Raw genomic sequence first — 15,441 nt, 5'->3', positions numbered from 1 at the left:
TGCGAGCAGGGGAGAGATGCTCTATTCCTGCATCCCACACTGCGGCAGGCTGCAGGCGATGCCTGGGGAGAGGGGGACGTGGTGCACGGCCCTACCGTAGGCAGGTAGGCATGGGTGCAGCTGCAGCCAGCCAGTAATCACCTGGGATCCAGACCAGGCACCTCAGCTTTGCCTAGTGGAACAGTCCTTCCTCTCTCCTTCTTCATCTGCTCAGCATTGGGCTCTTTGACCAGGCCTGCCCCTGTGCCGGGACCCAAGCTGCATGGGATGAAAAGAGCACAAGTCTTAAAAACCCTTAGTAAAGACTGAGTATTTACTTGTGAGCAGCTCGAGAGAAATTCAACTTAGATTAATAGTTGGAGTTCTAAAAACCCGGTTTGCATTAAAGATGAAAAAAATGCGCTAGTATGTGGATGAATGTAACCCATTCATGGGTTTATGGGCCCAAAGGTCAGGGAGTGGAGGACTCTGCAATAGCTTTGATGGTTACATTCTTCCATTCATATCTCTGATTAAGTTTAAGTGCAAAACTCACGGAATTTCCCATTAACTGTACATCTGAGGAAGCTGCTGAATGCACTTATGCGAGCCCAGATAAGCAGAAACTTTAGGTTATATAAACTAGTCACACATCCCCTTGCTTTTGATAAAGCAGGAGGACAGCAGAATTGTATGTGTGCTAAATAAACGGCATTAGATGAAGTAATGCCTTTTTTGGACATTTTCCACTTTACATTTGGAAGTCAGGAGGATCTGGAAAACCACATTTTTTTGAAATATGGTGGGAAATGATTAAATAAGAATGTTGCTGTCAGTCTCTCGCGTGCAAATCTTACAGGGTCTGGAAATCACCAGTGAGCTTTGGAGAGAATTTTACCCTTAATATGGACTAAACACATTTGGTAGTTAAGGAGAAAACACTTGGCTACCAACCAAGCAAATACTTCCTTTTAAAAATGTTCTAGTGAGCAAGTGAAAAATGAGGTCATTCATGCAAATATCCATTCACCAGCACTTTTTTTTTATAACCAGATTATGGCTATTATGCCTGCCCTACAGCAGAGTGGTGTGGACTGAGTAGAAAACTCTTGAAAGTAAAGCTAATATGGTTACATATTCCTTGCAGAAGCACTTGTGCTCACTTTCATTCAGTTAGAAGGGGTCACACTGAAATTAAGAGTGTGCTGAGGTACTGTTAACGCTCTGCCATGTTGTCTCCTCCAAGAGGCAGAGGTGGGAACAGAGCAGGCATCAGGAGCAGATGTTGAGCCGGGCGGTGGGCAGGGGTCTGCAAAACCAGCCGGTTTTGTCCTGTATCCTGCGGCAGAGCAACTCCTCATCTCCTGGTTGAGAACTCACCAGCTGCCCATCTACAGTTGTCCTGGTTTCAGCTGGGACAGAGTTAATTTTCTTTCTAGCAGCTACTGTATTTTGGATTTGGTAGGAGAATAATGCTGATAACACATATTGGTTTAGTTGTTGCTAAGTGATGTTTACATTAGTCAAGGACTTTTTCAGCTTCCCATAGAAGCTGAGAGGGAGCACGGACAGGACAAGCTGGCCAAAGAAATATTACATACCATAGACATCATGCTCAGTATATAAATGAGGATTGGCCAGGGGGGAGGAATCCATGATCACTGCTCAGGGCAGGCTGGATAATGGATCATTGGGTGGTGAGAGCGACTTGTGTTGTATCACTTTATTTCGTATATTCTTTTACCGCTATTATCATTATTATTGTTGTTGTTGTTACCATTGTTATTATTATTATTATTTTTCATTACTGTTCTATTAAACTGTCTTCATCTCAGCCCACAAGGTTTTTTTTTTTAGCTTTCCCCTCCTTTTCTCTCTCTTCTCCCTACCCTACCGGGCAGGGGGGGTGGGAGTGACCGAGCAGCTGTATGGTCCTAGTTGCCGGCTGGGGTTAAACCCTGACACTGGTTCTTGCAGCTGAGGGCAGCGGGGGGAGCAGGGGTTCATGTTCAGCTGTTCACACCAGCTTCCAGTCGCTGACCTCGCATGGATTTGGCACTGGGACCACCATAACGGTGCTTGGGGTTACACGTCGAGAGAGCGCTGCCAGAGGGCTCCTGGCCTTTCTTCACAGTCCCTTGACCTCTTCTTCCCATTTATGCTGTTTCTCCCATGGACTACAGAAGTGTGTTATGTCAGTTCTACCTAGCAGAGCCTTCAGGGAGTTAAGCACCAAATGGTGAACCCAACTCTCTTTAATTCTGTAAAACAAACAAACAAACAAACAAACAAACAGAAACTTTAGCTTTAGTGACTCTGCAGGCACACCAAATGGAGTTGCCAGTGCACACTCATACACATCCTTCTTCTCTGGAGAGACAAAACATTGGCTTGGACAGTACCAACAGCATCATTCTGTGAGCATTTTTGGCAGCATTGCTACCACACTTACTTTGCAATGTATTATTTTTATTACACCAAGTCCCACAAAATAAATAGGATCCTGGACTCCTTAGATGATAGAGGGATCTGGCATGAAATGTCCTAATGTCTTAGGGAAAAATATGTGGGACATTACACGGCAACATACTTCACAGCAATAAAAATATGACTAGTGCTACATCTTGTGTTACAAGAACATTGTCGTACTAGTGATGTGAAGAGCAGACCTACCGCATTTGATTTTATTAAGCGTAACCTTTTTATTATATAAAGCCCCTAGGAGTGAACAGGATTCTTGCACCATTGATATTAATGGGATCTTTTGCAATAAAAACGGTACTCGGGAATCTTTTGCAGAGCAGAAGGAATCTAAGAGTTGCTGGCATATGTGATAACTGCTTTATTGAGTGAGTACATCGCAGCTTTTGTCAAAGAAGCAAATGAAAATGTAAACTACAAGGAAAAAAAAACAGATGAAGTATTGCTCCACAAGAACATTCAAAATGAAGAAATATCTCCCAAATAGCTTGTTCGTCTCTTTAGGAAGCGAGATAAATGTTTTAGAATAAAAGTGCTGCTTATTCCCGAACAAGGCACCCACGTAGGGAGCTGCTTTAGTCTGGTTATTCTGCAAACAATTCCGATAGCGAAAGCTATGCCAGCCGGCTTCCTCGGAGAGGAGGGGGGAGGAGGAGGTCTTCACTACATTAGGAGCCTTTTGTTGGTCTGATATGGCTATACTCCCTGCCACACTGGTGTTCAGCAGGGTTTCCGGGATAAAATGGAAATCCAAATACCCCTTTCTGTCTACTTGAAAGTTTGTTCTGATTTGAACAGAATTTGTGTACTTACTGGACAATTGAATAATGTAGTTTAACACTCAGCCTTTTCTGTGCTCCTTTTAAAACACAGGGGGGGGAAAGCAAAGGGGATTATACTGTAGGAAACAGAGAAGCAAAAGTGCGTGTTCAAAGTACGGTGCATATGACTAAAATATCTTCAAATCCTCGCCACAGAAGTTTCTCAAAACCTCGCCGTCTCTAAGTAAGGCCTTTGTTGACATGAGTGCCTCACTTGTTACTGAATGCTCCGGGTTTATTAGCTTTGGAGTTTAACAGAGGAAAAAGGCAAATGCCTCGCAAAGTCTGTAGCAGACCGACTTCCCTAACTCACTTCTGTCTTTCAAACCCAATGGAAGCAACAAACGAGAAGCCTTCTGCAAATTTTTGTTAAAAGTTAGGATAATTTTATGCAGATCATTTTACGCTAATGATCCTGGGTGTCTGTTTCAGCCTCTTTCTCTCAGTAGATCGAATCCACTCGGGTGATTTGTGGGTCCAAATGTGGAAAAAGGGAGTCATGAATTTTGCGTGATTAATGGGGAAATTAGAAAAGTAGCCAATTTGGCATAAAATTGTACAAGGAAGAAAAATGGTCTATCAGCAATGAAAGAAATAGTGGGAAGATTTTGGAAGAGTTCCCATTCTCAAAATAATTTCCCCCAGAATTGTACATCTTTATTAGGGCTTATACTGTTGTAAACTACTGCACCCTCAGACATAATCATTGTACTTTTAGTCATTTTTAGTTTATGCTAGTTCAGAAATACAGGCTGGAAGGCACAGTTTCAGGAGTAGCAGATACACAACGTCATCTCACCTACCCACTCCGATCTAGTATTTCATGATTTGACTTTAAGAGGTGAGCAGTATTACGCTAAAAATAGGCTAATGCCACACGTTTATGATTTGAATGAGGTCCAGAAGGTGGAAAAAAAGGGTTTGGGAGCTTCTGAGTCCCGAGTTTTTGTCTGGCTCACTGGAAGGTTAGAAAGCACTGGCAAACTTTTTCTCCAGCCTGTGAATGGATCCGTGCAGTTGGACCTCAGTATAGGTTGCAGCATCTCTGCAGAGAGGTAATAAAATCTGGGATTTAGACTTGAAAGCATCTCTACTTCTTATTTGAAAGTTCTCACGTGCTTTCAGCAAAATAAATATCTGACGCTGGCTAAGTTTCGCTGTTTCTTCGGCTGCTCCTCATTGCAGATCCACATCCTAGTGCTTACAGCATATTATGTTACAGCCAACCAACGAACTTCCTCTCAAACATGTTACTTCTACTCTGTTGCTCGTGATATTGATGGCTATTTTGACCTTTGCAGTTCTCTAATTACTGAAGCCTTAAAATAGTACACATCAGGTAAAATATTCTCTTTTTGAAGTTCCTTTTTCCTCGCATGCCTGAGCTGAAAGGCCATATAAACCAAGATTATTCAAACACTTAGACCACTGCACAGAATGTCAAGGGAAATTTTGTTAGTGAGAACAAGCGACTGTTTTGTTCCACTCTTACTTTTGAGGTATTTTTTACTCAGCAGAAGATGATAGTACATCGATGCACATACCATGGTGTTACAGCGACCGTTCAAAGCCTTCCCCTCACTAAACTCCAGAAACGAACATTTGTGAAACTATTTTTTCCTGCATTCCTTTCTTTCAAGCTTGTGAAACATCACCAAATAACGTGTCGTTTTAGAGCTAGCAACCAGTTTCCCCAGTTGTATCGAGCAGCGCATCCGCCGTCTCATCAGAGGTCATTTTTAGCCATTGTACCTCTTTGTCTGGTCCAGTTAGAAAAGCGCACAAGCACTCCAGTACTATCAGTTATGCTTGGAGGAACATAAGAAGGGCGAGGGGGAGGGGAGGCGAAACAAACTCAGAAATAGCCCGTTTCTTTGCCTCGAGAGAGAGCAGCCCGCTAACAGCCAGGTCCAGCCTGCCAGAAAATCCGCGTACTGCAGTACTACGATCGGTAGACAGCATGAAAAAACCCAGGCCGCAGAAATATGCCCTCCCAAAGATCTCTTAAAAAAAAATAAATAAATCTCTTAAAAGTGCCATCCTTATTGAATTTGTCTTCCTTGAAATTAATTCTACGTTGTGGCCTAGTTCTTTTTTATTTCTGAACCTATTATGGGCCACATCTGTGGAAGTCTGTATCAGCTATTCTGAAACCAGCTGCTGCTGAGATTCTTTCAGTCAGGCTGAAATTAAGAACAGGTTTGTGGGCTCCCTACCTGCTGTGAAGTCGTGATGTAGTTTATAAAATTACATATGGGTGAGAAAATCTGACTGCCAGGGCTGGAAAAGTTGGTACTGTATACAGCATTTAGCATGAAGCTAAAATAACCACGTACACTGAGGCTGTCCTTACTTCGCAATATTAACTTTTTCTGCTCTCTTCCTCAGTGTCATTGTAAAAGTGACGTTGAAAAACGCGATGCAAAAAAATGTGGCTTTGAGAGGATCAAAGCACAAAAATCAAAATCAGGCTATATCCTAGCAACTGTGTTGACGGTAGGAGCAAATATGAAAGACATTAGAGTTAAAAATGTTGATTTTTCAAGAAAAGTCTCCGGATTATTTCTGCCATAAGGAGAAGTTCATTACATGCCATAAATGAGACGATGGAGACAAACACCGACCATCTTTTATCATTAAAGCAATTCCATTAATAGCAAGGGGACAACTCGTAAGAGTAGAAGGTAAAGAGGATATGACCACATCCTGACACCCCATACAATTTGTCATCAGATATGCCCAAGTTGCTTATTGTGGTTACATGTTAATAGATTCTTCAGATCCCAAAATGCGTGCAGCTCTCTGAATGGAAAACTGTTCTCAAATCTGTTTGCTAGATTTATGCCTGACTAAATTAACGGGGCGCAAGAGCTTCACCTCCACCCACGCAGACCCAGAGTACCCCCAGCGTGCAAAAACTCCGCTGCGTCGTGGTGCATTCTCATCGTACAAACTTTGGAAGCAGCACAGCTACCGAGGCACGATTAAAGAAGAGAGAAAGATTTTTGTCGTGCACATGAGAAGTGGATGTGTTTTATCAAAGAGTGTACGCTCGGTATTGATTGAAACCATTTTGTTTCAGAGTGAAATTTGTGCCACCCACATAAACTCTGAAAGAGCACCAGTGGTAGAATGGCCTGTTTTAATTGGACTCAGAAACGCTAGTTTCTTGTTAAAAAGCATCACTGGGAATGTTTCTGTGCAGTGATCTGCAGATGTACATGGGTATTACAGCCGCCCGCGCCTTCCAGTTTGTAACTTCTGCGCATGCTCTTTGTCTTTCCAAACATACCAAGAAAAAGTCTGGTTTAGAACGTAAAGACCACTACAAGATTATTTGTTGTCAGGCTTTGCGTGCTCTTTTGTTCTGACCCAAGCAGACTTTGAAAGCAAAATCTCTGGTTTGGATTAAAATAGATATATATTGTTTTATTGGCAGAACTGGAGAACAAACTATAAAACTCGGGGCTGTGTTTAGAAAGGGCCGTTGAGAGACAGATATGATGGGAGACCCCAAGGAAAATGCTAGTCTGAGTCCTGAGGTGGAGAAACAGATTCCTTAAAAAAAATCAAGGGCCTAAATTCATCTTGGATTAGCATCATTTAGACACATTCTCTAAATTTCAGATAGATTCGTAACAATGAAAAATATTCATCGGCACAAAACCTGAGTAACTGAGCAAAGATACAGCGAAAGCTGAAGCAACTGACTCCTCTAGATTACATTTTACTGAATATATCTGTGTATGTGACACGTGTACGCACACACACATGCACACACACACACATATATATAAAATGTAATCCCAACTTGGCTTGTTTTGCCCGCCTTGAAGTATTTATATATGCTTTCAGCTTTGCTTTTAGAGAGACGGCCTCTTTTCCTTGCTATTAGACGATGGTGTTTCTCGGGAACCTTTTCTTATCTAAACTTCCACCAATCATTCCTAAGGCTAAGTTATGCAGACAAGTCATTGCACAGATTTTCATCAAAATGCCATTTTCCTTAACTTGAGAAAGCTTGGTCCCAAATGCTGAACAAATAATTTATTAGACCGTAGCAAAAGTAAATAAATGTTTTCCTGCTCCAAGTATTTCATTAGCCAGAATTATTATACATGCGAGTCTATAAATAGCAAAACACGTATTGAGCCATTAATATCGCTGACATTCTCATACAAAATGCTGTAATTTAAAGAATTTGAAACGGGAGGACATCTCCTGGAAGATATCTGGCAAAGATAAAATGGGTAAACAGTGTCTGCAAACAGATTAATCATCCATGGTAATGGTACATTACTAATGATTTGAAAATTAAGAATATCTTTTCTACCTGAAATTTCTTACGACACCAACGATATTATGCAAATACATTTTGCATATCTTTTAAGTCTACAAATTCTTATAGTGTTCCAGTTTTGCTTTTAAAACCCAGAAGTGCTGGACTCAGCAGAAGAAATGTGAGAAAATCTCCTATTTAAAATTACATGGACAGAGGAACTCTGCTAGTGACTTTCTGTGAAATTAATATACCGCTTGATTGTTTTTAAAGTCTCTGCATCTTCTGAATTTTTAATTGCCTTTCCATTAAAGTGGAATACCCCTCACTTACTAAGCTTGAGATAGGTTCTCCAGTCTTTTCGCCCCCGTAGGCTCAGGATCCTATTTTTTTATGGGAACAAGGAGTGCCAGACTGGGCCCTATGGAAGCAAACATGGAAAATATTAAGCACTTTAAGCATTACTCTGTCAAGTAATAGAGCAAACACTGTGTTGTGTACTCTCACATTTTACTGTCTAAGGAAGAGAATCTATACAGACTCTGAAAGAAAAGGAGTAGGTCGTAAAAATCACATTTTTACGTAGAGGAGTTGGGAAGTCTCATGCACCTTTCATTGCTCTGACTTGTCAATTTTCGCCATATGGAAATTATTAGCTTAATACTGTAGTTCTAAATACCGCCCAGGAATGCTGATTTATAATGGATTTCTTACTCTTTGTGTAAAGAAATGCTAAACTACTATATAAACTGTGATTAGAGAATCTACGCTCTTGTATTACAGGCGTGCGCCAGGGATGAATTCTTCAGGCTTAGAGAGATGACATCTGCTTGGGTCCACTTGCAGGTAAATCCAGCATCCGTGAACCCGGAATCCCCACAAAACACCGTGAGTCTGGAGTAACTGGGAACACAATTTGGCTTGCAATTGAAAAAGTGTGCAGGAAAGATGCTGATGCATAAGGAACAAAATCCAGACATTCCAGATACATTATTTACTAACTATGTAGGCATTTAAAAACACTACCTTAATATAATGAAGCTGCCTTTGAAAGACGGGCAAAGAGCATTTTTTAAAGCGTCTCCTCTCTATATTTTGACCAGCTGCTATGCACGTCTGATAATTTTTTTTCCGTGAATTAGAATTAAATTTGATTGTCCCAAATACATCCCACTCAGGCATTCATGCTGAAAGCAGCAACAATTGTCAATGACCTTTAACACGCCTGCTATTCAAATTAGTGCAGATCATTAATCACACATAGCTTACATTTTATGATTCGTGTATCCTTCATTACCAACTTTCCCTCTCGCTCGCTGACTCCCCCACCCCCCCCACCCCCCCCCCCCCCCGCGCCCGCCCCTTTCCTTTATTCCGAGGGTTTTTGGTAATAAGCACTGGAAAGGGCAGGACTTAAAGCCTCCTGCCCCCTCCCCGTTTTGTTTCCATCTCATTGCCAGCGGTGCCGGAGAGGTTTGAGACCCAAGTGACGGAGGGCAGCAGGAGCGGGGCCGGTGCGCCCGGACCGGGCCGGGAAGCGGGGGAGATACAGCCCCGGCGGGGGGGCTGGGAGCCGGGGTGCCCGGAGGGGGGTAGGGGAGCGGCGGCCCAGAGAGAGCTCCGGAGCGTCGAGATAACACCGATCCTCCGTCAAAAGTCCTCCGTGTCAATTCTACGTCATCGCACGTTACGAGACAAAGAAAGAAAGAGGGGAAAAAAAAAAAAAAAAAAAAAGGCTCCACACCCTCGATGTCTAGTACCCGGCTTCGGCAGATTAAATTAGGCTTCCCAGCCATAGACTAAACATACTCCCCTCGCCTATGGCACACATATTTGGCGTGATTAAACCGAGCTTCGCAAACACGCAGGAAAACAAGAATCGAACTTTTCAGGCATAGGAGCGGTGGTGGGGTTTTGTTGGTTTGTTTCTTTTTTTTAAAAAAAAAAAAAAGCCATATGGCAGATTGATTTGTTCGGAGGTCTTTCAACTTCCCCAGCGTGGCTGTTGAACAGTATGCCGCTTTGATCTTGATTGAGGACTTTAATGTTGTTGTTTCTTCTTGCGCATTTCAATAGATCCATAAATATTTTACCGGTGGAATTCGCCCCCCCCGCCCCCCAAAACCAAACCAAACAAACAAAAAAACCACCACCAACAACAAAAACCAAAAAACAAACCCAGAAGAAAGTTTCTAATAGAAATGCATCTGGGGCAACTCCAGCCCCGCACCTTTCGCGGCCGAGGTACGTGGGAACCGGGGCGCCGGCGGGCAGCAGCGCGACTCCGCGCCCGCACAACGCGGCGCCCGGTTTATATCGTGTCGTGTCCCGTCCCCCCCGTCCCCCCCCCGCCGCCTCGGTGGCAGCGACACCCCCGCGCCCCAACTTTTTCTCGGGCGGAGACAATAGCGGGGCCGGCGTGCGGGCTCCGCACCGGCCAGGTCGTCGCTGCCGCCGGGGGACGCGCGGTGCGGCGCGGTGCGGGCGGGGCAGGGCGGGCGCGGCGGGCGGGGGCGGTGCGCGGGCGCGGGGCGCGGCGGGGGCCGGCGGGGGCCGCCCCCGCCCGCTCGCCCGCCCGCCCCAGTGCGAGCGGCGGGGCTCGGCGGATCATGTGCGGCTGGTCGCCGCTCGCATGCGGCGCGGGGGTTTCGCCTTCGGGGCGGCGCGCCCTTCCCCACGCCTGGCCGGTGGCGGCGGCGGCGGAGGAGGAGGTGAGGGGCGGCGGGGCTGGGGGTGTGTGTGTTTGTCTGCCCCCCGGGGAGGGGGGGAGGTTGGTCCTCGGGTTGCACCCCTGGGAAAAAAATAAACTTCCCCCCCCCGCCCTCCGGGAATGGGGACTGTCCCCCCGGTCACCGGAGCGGCTCCAAAATGGTAACTTTGCGCTGTTTGGGGAGAAGGAAGAGGTCGGTTTTACTGCAGTGGTGGTGCCGGGGGGGGGGGGGGAAGGGGGGAGCTTGGCGGGGAGGGGGGGGGAACTGGGGGGCTCTGGGTGCCTTTCGGCTTTGTACACTCCGGTGGGGGGGTGGGGTGGACTGCGATATTAATCCTTTAAGAAACAAAGAGCAAATTGCCCTCACTTTAAAGTAAAATGCTTCGGCTAATGACGATGGGTGATGGGTCTTCCAGCCCCGAGTAGCCACTTAAATTATTAAATGGGTTTTTTTTTTTGTTTTTTTTTTTTTTCTCCCCCCCCCCCCCCCGATAATATTGATTCAGTGTGTGCGTGGAATGCCCGATGTGTGTCTGTGTCCCCCCCCGTCCCCCCCCCATGTTTTTTAGCCCCCCTGGGCTCCGTGCGGAGCGGCTGCCTGCGCGATCCCCGTTACAGAAGTACACAGTTTATCAAAGGAAGTTGGGGGTGGGCGGGCAGAGAAAACAATTATTCACATATAGACAGGGAGAAGGACAATGTCTCCGTAGCGATTATTTCCAGAAGAGGAAAATAGCCCATTTGATGCGGTTGAGGTGGGGAAGAGAGGCAGGGAGTTTAATGTATATGTTTAAAAAAAACAGGGGGGGGAGATCGGGGAGGGAGGGGGGGGGAAGGAGAGAGAGAAAAGAAGAATAGAAATAATGCAGTTCCAGACATTTTGTGCTATAAAAGCTTTCCTCCTCCTCCTCCCTCCCTCCCTCCCCACCCCCCCCCCGCTACTATCTTCGGTGATAATTAGCATAGCGCCTAGTCGCGATCCTAATGCGAATTAAGTACTCGGGGTAAGTTGAGGAAAGTTTTTTTGGATGGGTAAACTTTGCTGTGAGCGGAGAATGTGGGGTGTTAAAATCGGCAGCGGTACGTGTGGGGAGGCGTGCGGGGCATGACAGCCGGCCGTTGTTCCGCCCCCCCCCCCCCCGCGAAGGAGCTAACCTCTGCAATTAACTGCTGGAGACAAACCCTGTGTTTTAAGCCGAAAAGTGTCGGTTTGGAGTCAGCACCATTTATAGGGAGCGTTAATAAGCTCCCAGCAGCAGACAGGGATCTTCTGGGGAATGCGCATTGTGTGTGTGTGTGCGCCCACGGCTTCTCCTTTACGTTACCCCTATAGACGCGATATTTATAGACGCAAATACAATTTTGCTCGGACTACTTTCTAAACATTAATTCTGGTCTTTATTTAATCCAGATGCAGGGTTCCCCTCCCCCCCCCCCCCCCCCCCCATTTGCTGCCTTATTGTTGGTTTACATTTTCTGAAAAGGCGACTGGTGTAACCTGTGGAATTTGAAATGCAAATAAAAGCCTGTGGGAGTTGAGGCAGAACAAATCAGCATTTATAAAGTGAAAAAGATTTAATGTCTTTGAAACCATTGCGAGATTTTTTTTTTTTTTTTTTTTTTTTTTTATTAAGGACTGAATCGTGACGTCAAGTCGTTTGGAAAAGATTTTTTTTTTTTTTGGTATTTTATTTTTAATGTCTGAAACGCGGGTATGCGAAGTGCTTACAGGAAAAACAGATTACAAGATTAACATCTGTTAACATGATCGTTTATCTCCAGCCAAAAATAGGTCAGTCCTTTCTTAAGGAAACACGATTGCTGGGCGCATGATTAAATAATGAAATTAGGCTGATGAGTTCATAAATTAGACGCTGGGCCGACGCGCGTTAGGAACCGACCTGTGACAATAAAAATATATGGCATTCGGGGTCCGCCGGAGAGCGGTGCGAGGTCAAACTCCCTTTTTGGGGAGAGGTGCAACTCTCCTCCTCCTCTTCTTCCCCCCCCCTCTCCGTTCCTCATCGCCCCGTGTCCCCCCCCGCCCCCAGCAGCGTCTCCCCACCCGAGGAGCCCAACTCTTTCCCTGCCAGACCGGAGAAGTTTCCTCGGCGGGGGAGCGAGGGGGGGGGGGCCGGGGACGGACGGACGGACGGACGGACGGGCCGCGGAGCCCCCGCCCGCTGGCGGTCCCCGCCCCGCCGGGGGGGTGGGTCCCAGCCCGAGGCCCCGCCCCTTCAGCGCCTGGCCCCGCCTGGCCCTGCCAGGCCCCGCCCCCTCGGCCGCGGGGTGTCCGGGGGACACCCTTTTTTCCCTTTTTTTTTTGTGGTGTTTTTTTTTTTGGGGGTGGTGGTTTTTTTTTTTGTTTGTTTTGAGGCGGATTCGCTGATTTCCAAGGGAAGATGGGAGCTCTTGAGAAGCGCGGGGGTGCTGTGCCGCGGGCTGGCTCCCGGGCGGTGGGTCCCAGAAGCCCGCCCGGCAAAGGGCCGCTGCGCTTTGGCCCCGTGCCACGGACTTTATTTCATGCTCGCTGCACTAAATGAGTTAACAGCCAAAGGGTTTTTCATTAACTCGACTTGGCAACCGTGTATTTGCTTGGCTTCCCACCCCCCCCACCCCAAAAAAAAAAAAAAAAAAAAAAAAAGAAAGGAGGAGAGAAAAGCATAATTTTAAGCAGAAACTGAATGGCCAAACCTGTGTTTTGGAGGTGGGTGTGTGTCTGTTTTTTGAGCTCTTCTGTGAGATTTCCTTTGTGCCCCCCTCCCTGCGTGCAGGTGGGTGATAGCTGAGAGTTTTCTTTTGTGGGGTGCGTGTGTCTTGATTTTTTTTTTTTTCATTTTGACCGTGTCTTTCCCGTGGTGCATTAAGGCCCCTCCTGCCCTGGAGGGGACCAGGTGGGAGGATGCTGACTCCGAGGGAGGGCAGTGACCCCCCCCCACTGCTTCCCTGCTGTCTCCCTCTCCACCCCGTGGAGGGGTCGTGGATGGGGCCAGTGTGTGTGTGTGTGTAGATGCTGGGGGGCAGGCTGGTGCATGTGGGGCAGGTGCATGTGGGGCCGAGGGGAGTTGTTGCAAGTGGGATGGGGGGTGTGTGTGCATTGCAGGGCCAGGGATAGGGTAAGTTGCATTGCCAGATGTGCGTGCCTGTGGTGTAATTAATGTTAGGATGCACTTATTCCAGGAGACGTCTTCAGTTTCACAAGAGTAGCTGCTGTATCTGCCTTGAGTGGGCTCTGCACAGTGAAGCGATTTGTGTGACTGGCACGGTGCGCACCTTCGCTAGTTCCCGGTGTAAAATATTTTTCAGGTATCTCTGATAATTTGTGCCTGGGATTTGTTTTCAAGCCCTTAGTTCCTATAAAAAAACCCCCGAGTGATGTTGAAGTGACATCTAGTTAGTGATGTGTACTATGCGGACTGTATGGACATTATAGCCCCCTGCCCTCCCGCCCCCAACCTGTTAGTTTAATATGCGAAGATAATGCTTACACAGGAAAAAAGAGGAAAATGAAACATCGGTGAGAATAATGTTGTCTTAAGGAGTGATTTGACAGAAGGCTATCCAAAACACACTTAAAGAGGGGAGTGGTATTTGTTAGCACAGCTCCTATCTAAGCTTGGCACCACCTTCTGAATTGCTGTACGCGACTAAAACAATATGCATCAAGAGCTGCACACTGTCCTTCCGTGCATCTGAACGATTGCTTCTCTGTGCATCATAGAAAAGAAAACAGTTTACATCACTAAGGTGAAAGGTACCTATTGTTATTTGCAAGTGACCTGGGTAACAGTTTAGCCGGCTGGCATGGAGCAACAGCGGTGACATTCAGCTTTTGTAGATTAAAGTTTTCCCGTGACAGTGACTAATGTCTTTGCTTTAAAAATTAGGTTCATCATATGTTTTTATAGTTGGTCATAGTATCGTGCTGTCACCAAGATTTAATAATTATCAGTACAGAGGTGCTCACCGAAGGGGTGAAAGCGGTTGTGCCATCGTTCTGAATCTTTGCTTGTTCAACTGCCGTAACTGCAGCCATCCCTCGTTTTAGCAAACAGGGATGTTTACATCTTAACGCTTTACGGGTCCGCTTCGGAAGCAGGGATGTTGGCTTCGGTTGACTGAAAAATGAGTACCCTTTAAAATGCACCTTGCTGTGAGTGCTTGTGTAGTTGGTACTAGAGGGGACACCTGGAAGAGTACCGTCGGATGAAGGATGTAGTCACCAACTTGTGCGAACTTTGGGTTGTCTTTTTATTCTGTGTTTTTTTTCTAAAGATCTTTACGTGCAGGTGACTTCAACAGAGTTCTTTATAGTTAGCTGTGATCTTAACTGGAGAATTTTACACTGAGATCCCACCTAATGGGGTGATCTCTATTTAGTATGATCCAAAACTTCCAACTTTGAAAGACCTCACTTTGGTGAAGACTTGAATTCATGCCAAGTTCTTCCAGGACTTCTTTGGGATTACATAGGGTACGCAAAACGAGCCAGTGCCTAAGCTTTTGTGAGACCAGTGGCGAAGTCTGTATTTGTGTACTCAAACTGGAAAGCTGGGTTTGACTGGGTTGTTTCTTAAAGTCATCGAAATAGACAGCTAAAATACAAAGTGATGGCATTTTACAGGAAGCAGCTTGTCCGAGCTTGCAGATTTTTACAGATAAAATGTGCCTGTTTAAGTTTTTGAGACAGAAGTATGAATTTGTAGATACGCACCTTTTAAGCCTGAATGGGCATTAGATTTCTGGGCAGAAAGGGGAAATGGACTGTTTTTCATAGCTGTGTGATGTTCCTCAATTGGGTAAGAGAGCGTACAACCATCCTGTAAATTGACTTGTTGCTTGTGAGCCCAGTGCTGTCCCTGAATGAGCACACTTGCCGCTCCCATTGAGTACAGGGAGGTGCATGAGGGTGTCTCTGGGTGGAATTGCAGTTTCTGTGTGTGATTCCGAAATCCTTAACAATATTGGCAGTTAATCAGCTAAAACTTCCTTCGGTGTTTTGTTTTTCTTTCTTTGTTTCTTTTTTTTTTTTTTTCTGTAGCCATAAGCTTAATCCAAATAATTAATCACTGCATGGCAGAAAAACAGCAAAAAAAAAAAGGTCACATTTATTTGATTAGATATCTGCAATATAAATATTTGAACCTTGGAGGAACGTTGCTTTTTGAAAG

Source organism: Numenius arquata, chromosome 4, assembly GCF_964106895.1.
Source record: "Numenius arquata chromosome 4, bNumArq3.hap1.1, whole genome shotgun sequence".
Taxonomy (NCBI): domain Eukaryota; kingdom Metazoa; phylum Chordata; class Aves; order Charadriiformes; family Scolopacidae; genus Numenius; species Numenius arquata.
The sequence above is the reverse complement of the archived record's forward strand: the minus strand, read 5'-3'. Positions refer to the sequence as shown.